Raw genomic sequence first — 12,890 nt, forward strand, 5'->3', positions numbered from 1 at the left:
TCAACTCCTTTAAATGATTATATCATTGTGAATTTAGTTTAAAAACCCTTTAACACATTTATTTTGTACTTCAGATTCTGGCTTTTGTGTTAGTGAGATAGTGAGGCATATGGGAAGAGACAAAAGCTCCCAGATTAGTTGGAGCAGTCAGACACGAGGGACTTGAGGGCTGCAAAGGTCACAGGCTAGGTGTAATAGAAACTGCCTGAAAGACTCCTGAAAGGGGGCTCTAGATTGGATTCATTTGTATGAAGTTGTTTAGGTGAATGAAAGCTACGTTCTTGTCTTTTTTATTGGAAGATGTTACAAGAGCTTAACCCATAGTCAACATACCTATTCATATCACCATCATGATCCAATCTTTCCAGTCCTTACATTGGAATTTCTAGGTGTTTGTGTTTGAAAGAACTCTGGTTTGTTCTTTGCCCGCTGAATTATCCTGCTTAGATTTCTTTTTCATATAGGAAAAAGGAAAATTAGAATCGCTGAAGAATGCCAGCTGCCAAGTACCTCCCCTCTTAATTAAGCAACACCAAATCCCTCACTGTAATCTGCCCAGCAACAAGGCACTCCCAGGCTCCTCTGGGGAGAGATCATTATAGGGTATTAATTCAGGACTCCCAGTGATCTGGGACACTGTATCACCACACAACGGTGGTATTAAATGCATTATTTAAATGTATAAGCATTTGGGGATGCGTTTTGGCATCAGCACGCTACATTAAATAAAATTTTGCTTAATGAATAGAGTTGTGTGGGAGAAACGGGGCATGGTGCCCCACGCGCAATTTTCAGCATGTTCCAAGTTTTGGACAGCCATCATTTTCCTGCTTAGCTTTGCTCTTTTGTCTGCCTCATTGCATTGTGAGCCTTATCTGGAAAGGAGAAGGGCATGTATCGGTTCTGAGGACTTGATGTTTGGAGTGCTGTAAAACTACAGAGAGAATGTGTCTCCCAGATGTTGCCTTCCTTCCCCGTGGAAAGGTTGTCACATGAAAGATAGAGAAAGAATGGTCAGGAGGCGCTGTTGGCTACAGGCACTAAGATTCTCACAGGGGTGGCTATTTGCATCTCTGCCCAGCTGGAAAATGTTGTCTGTTGTGGTAACACAGCTTCCTCACTTGTAAGAAATGCTTGTCTCTGTTGGAGGGCTCAGAAAGATATTCTTTGCACCAAATCCCCTTACAGAGCTGCCAAAGCCTCTGGGGCCTCCCCTGCCCAGTTCTGGTCGTCCTGAACTCTGATCGGTTCTGTGTGATTGGGACCCGTATTAATGGCTGTGACCGTGACTTTTCTCTTTGGGGATTTGGCCTTTTTTCATTTGGTTGGAGTCTCAGACTGAGCTTTGTCACAGAGAATTATCCTGTGGCAGTGGGTTGAGGAGATAAGTCTTTGTTGCGACATAAAACACATACAGGCCAAAGTGTGAAGAATTGAAATGACAAGGTGCCGCGGTGTTGTTTCTTACTTTCGGTCAAATGTTCATACATAGGAAGGAAGGTATGCCCTGGCTCCTTTGCACGCTGAAGCGAACCTGCTTCTAGTGTCCCCAGAGTGAAGGGATACATGCTAAAACCAGGTGTCAGCGACAAACAATATTAGAGTGCACTGGTCTTTAAGGTGGACGGGACCCGTTGACCTGTTTGAATTTGCTGTGATAGGAAAGAGAGATGCTGGTGTATAGGACAGGGCTAAGGGCTCCAGGGAATTTTGTTAAAGCTGTTGCTTTAATGATTTGTGCGCCTGTCCCATAAGCTGGAAACAGTTCAGCGTCTTCGGGTCCTCTGCGAACAAGGCAGGTGGCGTTTGTGCCTTACTGCTAATAACTGATCAGATGTTTTGTTTTTCTGTGACACAGACAATATTCTGATTTCATTCAAATCAGACATTGATGTGTTTAGGCTTTGGGTTTAATAATTTTGTGATACACATGAAATGAAGTCTGTTAAACATGAACGGTGTTTATACCTCCCCGTCCCCGGAAACACCAATTGTTGAAAGTAGTCAGAATTCAGAGAGAATCCCTTGGTGCTGGTGTCAGCTTGGCACTGAGGGTTTTAGAAAGAGGAACTCCTTAGTAATGTACTCTGCCTTTCAGATACACTGGAGAGATGTGTGGTCAAATGATTTTTACTTTCTTTAATATAATTTGGATGCTATTTTTTTGTGATTCGAGCCTTTTAACAACTAAGTGTATCAATATCTTTAAGTACTGTGGATGGCACACTTTCTTTGTTTTAGTATCTGGCGACAAAAGTTTTTAACAAATAAGGCTAATTTGTAGAGACCAATTCTGTAAAATGTGGAATTTTTTAAATATAGAAATGTAAGTGAAAACAGAGTATAGCTATGTTTAAGTAAACCTTGAAATTGAAAGGCATAAATTTATGTACATTCAAACTGTTTCTTTTCTAATAGTACAAATAACCAGCCTGCCTGTGCCACCAAAAAATAAGTAAATACATATTTACTTATTTAGTAAAAACTAAAAAAAAACTATTTAGCAAAAAGTTATATAACTATAGCCACAGAAATAAGTATTGTTGAGGAATAAATATAATTCTAAACCACCCCATGAAAATAAAATCTTCTAAAAATGATAGTTTTTTTTTGCAGCCCCCCCCCCCCCAATGTATTCTTACTCCAGTGATTCTCAGCAAAAGAGTCTCACAGTTAAAGTCATTCTTTTCCTTTTGGGAAACTGATTATGTGAGCTTGGGAAGGTGAATTACATTAGGGAGGACACAAGATTCAAGGAAACGGAGGAAATCACTTCTAAGTGTTCCCCTCTTCTGCATTGAAAGATCAACCTGCAGCTTCTAGACGCTTTTCTAGTTTTTGTGTTCTTTCCCATATTCTTTCACTTCATTTGTTTTTTTTTTTTTAATTTTCTTCCACAGCCTCAAGCAGGATTTTGGAATCTTGTCAATTTTATTCCTAGTCTGAGGATTCCCCCATATTTTAAAAACATAGGTAGCTTCTTACTTACACAACTAATAATAATAAAAAAATCCCACTTATTTTGTTACCAGATAATTTCCAATTGGTCCAAATTCGAAAGTTTCATACCAATTAAATTTCATGTCAGGAACAAAGAAATCTGTCTGTGGCTTTAGTAAATCCCATTAATTTGGTTTTATGATATGGTATCTGTTTTACAAAATGCTAAACCATTAACAAAGTTACTTTTCTGGCCTTTAAGTTGTGTATTTTAACTACAACTGAAAACAAATCCCATCAGATGCCCTTACATTCTCCAAATATGGCCTTTAGTTTTCTGTTTTAAAATGTACTGATAACTTAGCTATGTATTTAGCATTTTATTTTTATTTATCCATAGTTCTTCTAACATCAAAAATGAATAGAAACAAATCAGAATAAAACGCTCTTGTTCTTGATCAAACAATCCTTTAAAAATGGAGGATTCATTGCAGAGTGTTCGAAAGGAACACATGTTTTGTATTACCTGCAATCCCAGACTCGGTATCTTCCCCGTTTTACTTCATTTATGAAACAAATACTTTATTATTATCAGGTGAATTAAGCCAAGTGTAAAGGTTCTCACCACGCCAGGTTCTGTAAGGAGCGAGGGGCTGTCCAGTCCGAGCTCTGCTCTTGCCCCAGTTCATTTGTGTTCATGTCAGTGGGAAAACATGTTTGTAACTATCCGGAATAGATCAGAGACCCTCTTCAACAGAGGCTTGTGTGAGCTTAGGGAGTCAGAGGGCATGGATCCTGCGCCAGCATTTTAACAGTGAGAGTGGGAAAGAGATTTTTTAAATATAATTTATTACTCAAATACAACCTTTCCAGAGAAAATCCAGTGCACTGTTAGCTGGAAGCCATGCTCACAATGCAGCTTACTTCACTTCTGACTGTATGGACCATACTAAAGAATGGGTAGTCTCTAGTGGACGCCCCTGGGGCACTTCATTCCTGACTCTGCAAGCTTGACTTGGCTGCTGCTTGCAATGTGGCAGTGTGTCCCAGCTCTTCATTTACCAGCCCCTGAAGAGGGTTAGACTTTCATAGCCATGAGGTTATGTCAGAAAAGACAATCTGAAGAAGTCCACCCTGACGGAAACTGAGAGGATTAAAGCCCTTCTCTTTCTTACTTTTTTTTGTTGCTGAGTTTCTGTGGATCTGTTAGGGAAATCACAAGTCTTTGTTTCATAAACCAAAAGCCATTTAAACTGTGTGTCTGTGTGTGTGTGCATGCGCGGGCGTGCAAGTGTCTCCTTTGTGTTTCTGGTTTGTAGAGTCCTATGGCACTTACCTAGATTTTTTTTTATAATTACCCCAAATCAGATTTAAAGAGATAATTGCTTATGGGGACTATCATTTTTGTTATTTTGAGAATTTTTGTGATTCTAATGTTTTCTTGCTTTATATTGAAATTAAGCAAAGAAAACAAACATTATATTGTACATATTTTCAATTGGCTATATCGTCCTCCTGGTTCCATAGATAGGTGAATTGAGGGTGGGTTTTTCATTCCTTAGACACTGTAAATTACTGTAAATTACTCTTTAGTTTTTTGTCTGTTCAGTTATTTTATAAAGTCACATAGACTTACCCCTAGGAACATCACTGCAGAGGGTTAGTCTTGCGTAACTGCAGACCGCTGCTGGAGAGCCGACTAGAAGCTGACACCATTGTCCAGAAGGTTCACAGCCTTACTCGGCCTGACAGTTCCTAAGACTGAGTCAGAAAGAAACACCCTTTCTTAAAAAACAATGATGAATGAAATACCATCTTTTGGATGGATTTTAGAATTATTGTCTCATCTTTCATGCATGATGAACGCATGCTCAAATAAGAATATGTACTATAAACATTACAGCTCATGCAAAATATGTTTGAAATATGGCCAGGTCTTTTGAATGACACTAAATGTTCTTGGCTTCAAAAAGTATCATGAATGAAAGACAGAAATATCTAGATATTCTCCTTCACCCTGAAAGCAGAGAACATCTTGTCTCCTCTCTGACTCATTTACTTTAACCGGGAATGGATTCACTTCCCTGTATAATGTGTCTGACTGCCGACCATTGTATAGCACTACAAGGGAAGTGCAGGGACCGCATGGGGAAGTTAGGAGAGGTAGGTTTGCAGGAAAGATGATGCTATTGGTGTGAAAAGGAGAGCTGAGAGCAGACAGTTCAGTTTAAGCTTTAAAGCACTTTCTTCAGATGAAATACACACACACATACACACACACGCACACACACATTTTCAAAAGCAACTAGCAACTGCTAACTAATCAGTTTGGTTCTTAAAAAGTGAAAGAGAGAAAAAAAGGACAAACAAGGAAATTGTAACTAGAAAGAGTACCAAGCCTCTGTGAGACTTCAAAGGGTACAGCTGGCGAGAGAATTCACAGGCCCCTGAGACCGAGGGATGAAAACCACAAACGTGCCCCTCTAATGTCTTTTCTTCTGACCTCGTGCCAAGGTTAAGACGGAAGAGTTTTCTTATGACTTTGAAACAGAGTTAAGGTGAAAGAATTTGATGCAAACAGATAGAGGCCTGGACCCTTCCTTTCCTGCAGGGTAGAGCTCCTGCGAGGAGGCCCTTACATCTTCCCAGCGTCCTCCCACCTGTGTGGGCTGTTACTGCAGGACAGGTGTCTTTAATTTCTATCATCATGTATTCTGACCACCGGCAGGCCGTGGTGCTGGGGCCTGGGTCATACAGATGTTTAGGTGGAGGTGTTTCTTTGTCAGAGTGGTCCTGGCCTCTGTCATTACCCAAGATAAGTGCTAGAAAAATAGTAGCAGAGACTTCTGGAACTGAGAGATGCATGTACCTGCTAACTTCCTATAAAGGGTGTTTGGTGATGCTCTGTGAGGTTGCTGTGCCATGCATAATACACAAACTCACGCTTTAGTTCATTCAAGACGCTGTCAGCAAGAGCAGCGTGGAGTTTAAGAGCAGTGCATTCAAACTCTTAAGCTGTATTCAGTTTTTTCCATTCTGTGGTATCTTAGTTCTCTTCTGAAACAGTAAAACAACAATTTTTTTTCAATCTCAATGGAAGCATATTTTAATGATCCCCATTTTTGAAGTGTATATATTATTTCAGATCCCTTAAAAAGTACGTCCTGTAAGAATAACAGTATAAACAGTGGTCCTAAACTTAGGCTTTGAACACAGACTTGCTTTTCTGTGTGGACTTTTGTCTTGCTTTCAGTCCCTCCCACAGATATGGCTTGCTGGAGCACCGCTGTTTGTTCCTATGGAAGCTGCCTATTTGTATTATTTTCTTTTTCAGTAAATGCTTTACATATTCTATTTATAATTAAATCAGTCTTGTTTTTTGTTTTTTTATTTTTTGTTTTTTCCTAGTTTTTGTCAAGACAGGGTTTCTCTGCAGCTTTGGAGCCCGTCCTGAAACTCTCTCTGTAGACCAGGCTGGCCTCGAACTCATAGAGATTCACCTATCTCTCCCTCCCAAGCACTGGGATTAAAGGCGTGCACCACCAAGCATTTTTCTTTTCTTTTTCTTTTTTGATCATTCTTTATAACAACATCTACAAATTATTAGACTCAAAAGTAGCATGCGTTTCTTAATCTGATTTTAAGAGAGGCACCAAGAATGGGTACGTGTAGACAAGCGGTGGGGATTTACATTCCCAAGACTGTCGTGGCTCTGATTTCAACCACTAAATATTAAGTAACTAAAATGAGATCCTTCACAGAAAGTGAGAAGATTTGGCAATGGAGACAGAAAAGGAAATCCATCTTAAGAGAGAAAAAACAAGCTTACTTTGAAAACGCTTCTTCCACAGGACTAAACCGAGCGCCCTCCACTGAGGAAGTACAAAGCTTGTGCCCAAGCCAGGCTGCTCTGCCTGGGCGTCCTTCCTCACAGACTCAGAATGATCTCTTTCAACCTAATCACGATACTTTCAGGGTTTTAGGTTTTTCAGGGAAATCAGAAAACTGCCTCCATATATTCTCTGAGGATTTGACTTTTCTCACAAAGGTTTAAGCCATAGAGGAAAAAAAAAAGGTCTCCAACATTTCCTATGTAGAAGGACGTGTAACACGAAAGAAAGGCACTGAAAAAGGCAGATGATTAGGAGATGATTAGGCAGTGAAACCAAAAAAGGCTGACCTGAAAGGGAAAGAAATGATAAAAATATGAAAGAAAAAAATCTGATTCACACCCAGTTGCTTTTTGAGAGTGAAATCCGCTGAGAGCAACCCACGGCCTGGCCTGAATGTTTAACCCTGCCTTACAAAAGGCTTTGTTTAGACTAAAAGCTGTTTGACCCGCAGAGCAAAATCTGCACATGGCCCAGCCGGGCTGTGATGACCCTGGAGACTTAATTGCATCCTTGGGTCAGTGGTAGGGATCCTTCAGGTCAGGCTCCTGGAGTCTGGATGCAGGGCTCTCATAATGAATTAGCCTCCAGCGCGTGGGTTACCAGACACCCGATAATGCCTTTTCTCACTCTTGTAACTTCTTAGTGTTCTAGAACAAAGCAGGTACCAGGTGTGGTACTGCCAGGTAGAATAGGAAAGGAGAGAAAATTGTGGGTGGTGTGTAGAAGATTTGTTCATGACTACTTTGTTAAATTTCTGCCAATAATTAAAAAGAAAAATTCTGGTGTAAATCAATGGGCATACTTTGGAAAATTACCATTTTACTTAATTAGATTTTTTCTTTCTTTTCTATCTTTTCTTTCTTTTTTTTTTTACTTTTTTTTTTTCCTGCCAGGAAGGACTGGATTCAGAATTGCTCATCTGCAATTTAGAGCAGACATCTTGCCTCTTCAATTTAGATTTTGTGTTCTTCGGGGTGAGAGCATGAAATTGCGCAGTCATAAAAATGATTTGTTTAGCAGAAGTTCATTTTGTATTGTTGGTGGTTTTATTTCACTAAATATAGAATAGATTTGAAGTCCAAGAAACGCTATTTATATAAAAATAATTACAAAGTTTGAAGCGAAAAACGCGAAGACAAAGCATGCTGACAGCTATTCTGGCAGGAGAATGCACGGCAGTTGATTTTGCTGTGGGCCTTTGACGCCGCTGCCGCCGCTGCCCTTCTCGCTTCAGCTCCGCCAGTTGCTGCAGTTCTGTACACTGAAGGCAACGGAAGCGTGTCAAGGTCTTGTCATCTCTGGTCAGAAAAGTAGTTCGTCAGGAGAGTTCCATGAAAAAAGCATCAGTAACTCATCAGAATATCTGTTGTTTGTTTTTGACAAAAGCGGCAAGTGTGTGTCAAAAATCTAGGCTTTCCTTTGCTTTCCCCAAGTAGCCTGGAGGCCGGCCCGAACAGCCACAGACTCCAAAAACCTTGTGTGCAAAATAACTGTATTTATTCCTGTAGACTCTTGGTATGTGTGACATCCAACAGCATAAGCCAGCATGATTTTGCCCGTGTGTTAGCATGTGTGGGGCAGAATGAACAGCGGCTGTTAGCGGGCCGCCCATGATGAGTTGGGAATGGAAGCTTTAGTGGAACCCGTGGAAATACGACATAGAATAATCCAGCAAGAGACAGCCCTTGCTCACTCCAGAGCCCTGTAAATGGTTGGATCTTTACATTTTTTTTCTGAGCTTAAAAAAAATGCATTCTCATTCTCAAAAACAAATACATTAGTTGCTTAAGGGTTATATGGAATTTGAATGCAAATAGGAGGTTGGAAGGACACCCCAGAGACTGACACTGGAGTCCATTTCTTGAGAACACATCATGGCAAACTTGGTTTTTGTTCCTGGTTTCCTTAGTAACTGGAACAACATGTTGTTGGGGACATAAAATAATATCCTGTTCAGCCACTGAGCGTCTTGAACTGAAATGTAATTGATTGTGCATGAGATTCAGGATCATTGTGTCCTCTGCCCTTCAGAGAGGTATTGCAGCTGAAACAAATGTGGTTGGGAATTGTTTTTTTATTTTTACTTTTCAAATCAACCATTTTGCTTCTAATCATCTCATTGCAAAAGCGCTAAAATTCCTAGCAGTGTGGAATGTTCTGTCTTCAAGAGCAGCAGATTATTAAATCGAACTGTGCAGCTGGTGCACAATTCCACAGCACACGGGGACAGCGCTATTTATCCTGCACGGGGAAAGGGTACCATATGAAATTGGCTATGTCTGTGGCATAGTCATGATGCTTGTTCTCCCAAGCATACATGGCATTTAGTACACATCCACGTAGCCATTGTAACGTGTGCAAACAGAAGCGTGCTCCGTGCCCTGTGTATTCTTGAGTTGGGAAATCGGGACAAAGACTCCGAAAATTCGGTTTTAATTCTATTTCTGCAGCTGGTCGACTATACTGCTGTGGGCAAATTATTCGATCTCTAGTGTCTCAATATCCTTATCTATAAAATGGGAATAATAACACCCGCCTCACAAGGGTATTATATGGATAATTACTTGATGTGTGCAAAGAGCTTTGAAGATGGAATATGCTAAATCTTATGATTGTTTTAAACTACATATGCAGCAGTATGTCACAGGCATAAAATTAGAGAGTGGTTTAATGAGCTTAGAAAATTGGAGGCCTCTGGTTTCGGATAAGACTGTCTGGAGACCAAGCAAAGCTTTGTCTACTTTACTGTTCCTGCAAATAGCTTCTCCTAGAATCGAATGGGAAGAGCTGGATTGCTCAGCAATTGATTTTGATGCTATTCTTTCTAGAAATACTGGGTTCCCAGGGAGGAGATAATGTTATGTTACAGGCTTCTCTTGCTCTAGTGAACTTCATGCCCTCACCCCCAGCCCCCATCCCTACCGCCAATTCATTGGAAAATTGATCTATTTCAAACAGGTCTGGGAGGAATTGGGTGAGTCTGGATGGAGATTTTTCCAGATGAAATTATTGTCTCCAAGAATGTCTTGTTAACATCTTTACCAGCAGAGGGTCTCTCTCTTCACACCATCAAGGGAGCCCTTTTATGGGAAGCAAGATTGTCAGAAAAACACCCCAGCAATTAGGCATGCTTTATTAATTTGTTCTCTTAAACAGCAAATATTGAAGATATGCTATGAGCTAGCTACTATTTTAAGCCCTTAGAGTAATTTTTTCTCAACCTGTGGGTCCTGCCCCTTCACATAACAAATATGCATATCAGATATTTACATTAAATTCATAACAGTAGCAAACTCACAGTTATGGCGTAGCAATGGAATAATTTATGGCTGGGGGTTAGCACCACATGAGAAGCCTTATTAAAACTTTGCAGCATTTGGAAAGTTGAGAACCACTGCTCTAAAGCATACAGCTAAATATTAAAATGTGGGGCCAGCCCCCAACCTTTTCCCCAATGGACCAGGGAAGGGCGCCTTGTGCAGTGGCTCCAGAAGAATGTGCTGCACGTGAGTTTCATGGATAAAGAACTCCAGTTAGTTCAGAAGTATTGGAAATAGCAAATGAATTGAGGAGCCAATGCACTGAGCTGGGCCTCATGTACAGGAAGCATTTCAGAGACAGGCAAAAGGAAAAGGAAGGCAGAAAGGACACAGCATACAATCCCTGGGAGAGAAGGAAACAGAAGGTAGATCTCAAGCAGTCTAACCTGTCTAGGACATTCAGTATGTGGTGGAGCGTGCCAGGAGATGACCATAGAACACAACTCTATGCGGGTTCATTTCCCCTGCATAAAAATAATACACTATTAATAATCCAGTGTCAGTTCTCCACTCCTCCCTGTCCCAAATATTGCATTATTTGTTAAATATGTGTTAAACAACAAATAAGGGACAAAGCTAATGGCCATGAGCTTGTCCAACAGGCAGCAGAGGGCTATGGGGAGTGTCTCCCTCAAACCTACAGAACAGGGATGCTGTTGGGAAATTGCTGCATGTCCCAGAGCGGGCTGAAGTGCTGTAAACCAGGGCAGCACAAGAATGGAAGATAATGGTTACAAGGTTTAGACAAGATGCCAGGAGAGAGGCCGTGGTACAAGAGTGCACTTTGAAGGAACCGAGTAGCCAGAGAACTGAAGATTTAGAGGGATGGATAGTGGAGACAAGCGGCTCATAGCAGAGTCTGGGATAGCCTTAGGACATTCAGGAGAGCCTTCTAGAGCTCTGGTAACAAGAGATTAAGTTAGATAAAAAAAAATCTCTATGGAGGCTTGCTTTTCTTGTGTGTGTGATATGTGGTGAGATGTGGATGCATGTGTGTGTGTGTGTGTGTGTGTGTGTGTGGGGGGGGGGGGTGTGTTTGTCTGTGGTGGCCAGAGTACTGTTTTTGGAGATGATCTCACTGGCCCAGTAGCTCACAGACTGACTAGATTGGCCAGTGAACTTGAGGGATATACCTGCCTTGCCCGTACTAGGATTGCAGGATCATAATGCTGCGCTCAGCCTTTTGTGGGTTCTGATGATTCCAAATCAGGTCCTTATGGCTGTGTGGCAAGTAATTTAATGACTCAGCCATCTCCTTTGCCCCATGATATACCTCTCTATGTTGTCCATGGAGATTTAAGACTTAAACCCTGGGATCATTGATGGAGGAAGCATAAAAAGGAAAGATAAAAGACCTCAAAGAGACTCACATTTAAGAGGTGGGATGAGAGACAGACATTGGAAGTCTAATTTTCAATAAAAAGAGAAACAGCAAGATATATACGTTCCTGAGACATGCAAAGAATATAGCTGAAATTCCAAGTGGCACAAGACTCAGAGAACCACTGAATAATTATTTAACTTCACTGTTGATTTTTAAGGAGTTCGTTGGGTCTATTAATAACAGAGTGTGACGTTAAGAGATTAGGGCATGAATAAATGAGTTCTCGAAGAAGCGAAGGAGATTACTGTAAACTTTTACAGATTGGCAGTGGCAAGAGCAGAGAAACAGGAGTATAATCTGAGAAAGTATCCAGAAGAGAAAACTGCAAGCTTATCAGTGTGAGGGTGTCTGCTTGAGACAGTCCACCACTCAAATCCATTTCCGGCAATGTCTAACTGTGTAGGATCCTGTGATAGTAGCCTCAAATTCACGGTTTCCATTTCCGATGGACAAAAACTCTTTCTTAGTGCCTTGGTGTCTTTGTTCAGCTTATATGCTGCTCAAAAGAATGCCCAGTTCTGACTCCACAGCTAATGATTACATTCTCATCAAATGCTAAGGTAACTCGAGTCTAGATACCAAAACCTCTAAGAATTAAATCTACCCTTATGCACTGAAAAATGATGAGATATTCTTTTTTTTTTTTTTTTTTTTTTTTGTTTTTTGAGACAGGGTTTCTCTGTGGTTTTGAAGCCTGTCCTGGAACTAGCACTTGTAGACCAGGCTGGTCTCGAACTCACAGAGATCCACCTGCCTCTGCCTTCCAAGTGCTGGGATTAAAGGCGTGCACCACCACCGCCCGGCATGATGAGATATTCTTATACTGTTTTCTAGATAGGGAGTATGTATTTAAAATACACATTTTCATCAAACATCCATTTTTGGTATATTTTTATGCTTTCAGTGATGGGCCTCCTTGTGTATACTATGGTTTTTGCTTATCAAAGGATAGGTGTAAATTTTACATCAGAAGGTGGAGACTGTGTCTATGTCTGGAACAAAGGATAAATATAAACTAGTCACTTCCCTGTAACATTCCCCGCTGGCTGTTTGTCTATTATTTGGCAATTTTCATGCTACCCTGAATGATGGACATCTCAGGGCTGCAGTACAAAAACAGTCATCGTCCTACAGCTGCTGCTGTGAATGAAGCTAAGGCTTTGTCAATTTCAGGTCTTCAGGTGTGTTCAAACTCTTGAAAACGAGGCACACCAGGACCTAGCTTCCATATATAACAAACCCTTCCCAGGTTTTGTGTATACATTAGTACCACTTAAATAATCAAACCATTTCCCTGTATCAGAAAACACACTGGGAGTCTAAGTTGGAAGTCCAAAGTATTATCATCCAACC

The sequence above is a fragment of the Alexandromys fortis genome, unplaced genomic scaffold (assembly GCF_014885135.2).
Source record: "Alexandromys fortis isolate MF-2015 unplaced genomic scaffold, M_Fortis_MF-2015_v1.1 scaffold_124, whole genome shotgun sequence".
Taxonomy (NCBI): domain Eukaryota; kingdom Metazoa; phylum Chordata; class Mammalia; order Rodentia; family Cricetidae; genus Alexandromys; species Alexandromys fortis.